Source organism: Saimiri boliviensis, chromosome 13 (assembly GCF_048565385.1).
Source record: "Saimiri boliviensis isolate mSaiBol1 chromosome 13, mSaiBol1.pri, whole genome shotgun sequence".
NCBI classification, from domain to species: Eukaryota; Metazoa; Chordata; class Mammalia; order Primates; family Cebidae; genus Saimiri; species Saimiri boliviensis.
In genome coordinates, this window is record NC_133461.1 from 27,710,343 (window position 1) to 27,712,831 (window position 2,489).

Consider the following 2,489-nt stretch of genomic DNA (forward strand, 5'->3'; position numbering starts at 1 on the left):
GAGAGGCTGAGGTGGGCAGATCACTTTAGCTCACGAGTTCAAGACCAGCCTAGCTAACATGACAGAATCCCATCTCTACTAAAAATACAAAAAGTTAGCTAGGTATAGGGGTACATGCCTGTAGTCCCAGCTACTGAGGAAGCTGAGGTGGGAGAATCACCTGAGTTTGAGAAGTCGACACTGCAGTGAGCTGAGATCACGCCACTGAAATCACCTGCAGCCTGGGCGACAGGAGTGAGACCCTGCACCGCCCCAACCAAAAAGAAGGTACAACTGAGCAAGTGGCTCTCTCAAATTCCTCCCTGAAGGAAGCCATGTAGTTTTCCTCTGCTGCACTCCAGCTGTGTAGCCTTGGACTAATCTCCAGGCCTCAGTTTCCTCAATTATAAGTAGAGCTGTGATTTTTCTTTTTCAGTGTTAAAAGCATTGAATTGTATACTTTAAATGAAAGAATTGTACAGTAAGTGTTATGGGCTGACATGGGTTCCCCAAATTCATATGCCGAAGTCCTAACACCCAGTACTTCAAAATGTGACCATACTTGGAGATAGAGTCTTTAAAGAGGTAATTAAGTTGAAATGAGGTCATTAGGCCCTAATCTAATGTGATGGGTGTCTTTACAAAAAGAGAAGATTAGGAAACAGAGGAAAAACCATTTCAAGACTCAGGGAAAAGACTCAAGCCAAAGAGAGAGGCTTCAGAAGAAACCAACCCTACGAACACCTTGATCTCAGGTTATCTAGCCTCCAGAATTGTGGAAAATAAAGCCCTGTTTTTTAAACCACCCAGTCTGCATACTTTGTTATAGCAGCCTGTGATGATCAATTTTATCTGTCCACTTAGCTGGGTCACAGCATTTAGATAGTTTGTCAAACTTTATTCTGTATGTTTCTGTGAAGGTGTTTGTTCTATGAGATTAACATTTAATCAATGGACTTTGAGTAAACCAGATGACCCTCCATAATGTGGTTGAACCTCATCCAATCTGTTGAAGTCTTTAAGAAAATAAGAACTCACTTCCCCTGAGTAAGAAGAAATTCTGCAGACTGCGTGGGAACGAAACCAACACCTGGCTTGGAGCAGCAGCTGCTGAGGTGTCCCTGGCCAGTGTCCTTCCACCTGTCCACAAGCATGGGGAACATCTAAGCCAACCTCTTCAAGGGCCTTTTTGGCAAAAAGGAAATGCGCATCCTCATGGTAGGCCTGGATGCTGTGGGGAAGACCACGATCCTGTACAAGCTAAAGCTGGGTGAGATCGTGACCACCATTCCCACCATAGGCTTCAACGTGGAAACCATGGAGTACAAGACTATCAGCTTCACTGTGTGGGACGTGGGTGGCCAGGACAAGATCAGCCTCTGTGGCACCACTACTTCCAGAGCACACAAGGCCTGATCTTCGTGGTGGACAGCAATGACAGAGAGCGCGTCAACGAGGCCCGTGAGGAGCTCATGAGGATGCTGGCTGAGGATGAGCTCCGGGATGCTGTCCTCCTGGTGTTCGCCAACAAGCAGGACCTCCCCAACGCCATGAATGCGGCCGAGATCACAGACAAGCTGGGGCTGCACTCCCTACGCCACAGGAACTGGTACATCAGGCCACCTGCTGCCACCAGCGGAGACAGGCTCTATGAGGGACTGGACTGGCTGTCCAATCAGCTCCGGAACCAGAGGTGAATGCGACCCTCCTCCCTCTCACTCCTCTCACCCTCTGCTTTACTGCCATGTGGCAAATGTGCAGCTCGTGGTGTGAGTGCCAGAAGCTGCCTCCGTGGTTTAGTCTCGGTGTGCATTGCACCGTGCTGTAAATGTGCCAGATGCAGCTGGCAGTCAGGCTTTTTTATTTAATATAAATAGTTTTTGTTGCCAATGAGGCAGTTTCTGGTACTTCTATGCAATATTACTCAGCTTTTTTTTATTGTAAAATGAAAAACCAACTCACTATTAGTGCTGCGAGGGGATGTAGGCCTGTGGGCACCCGGCCTTCAGGAGTCACTGTGTTGGGAAAGCCGGACATGCTCTTGGCTTTAGAGCTGTGTTGAAATCCATTCTGGTGGTTGGTTTTTAACCCAAACTCAGTGCATTTTTTTTAAATAGTTAAAAGTCCAAGTTGAGAACACTTGAACACACAGAAGGGAGACCCTGCCTAGCATAGATTTGCAGTTACGGCCTGGATGCTGGTCGCCAGCCCGGCTGTTCCCCTTGGGAATGTGAGGCAGCGACGCGGCAGACCGCGATCAATTCTGCATGGTCACAATAGAGATCCCCACAACTTGCTTGTCCTTGGGTCACCCTGCATTCCATAGCCATGTGCTTGTCCCTGTGCCCCCATGGTTCCCAGGGGCCAGGCTGGGAGCCCACAGCCACCCCATTCTCCCTCAGGCCGCCCCACCCACCTTCAGGCAGCCTGTGGGAGACAGGGCCCCACCTGTCCCTCGGTCAGCATGTGGCCAGAGTGAGTCTGTCATCCCCAGTACTCGTGCTCGCTCA

At 49.3% G+C, this 2,489-nt stretch overlaps 1 pseudogene; it reads left to right on the top strand.

Annotated features, from left to right (window-relative positions):
- The first annotated feature begins 1,056 nt into the window (after positions 1 to 1,056).
- Positions 1,057 to 1,705, top strand: LOC101033984 (ADP-ribosylation factor 1 pseudogene; annotated as a pseudogene).
- The last annotated feature ends 784 nt before the right edge of the window (positions 1,706 to 2,489 follow it).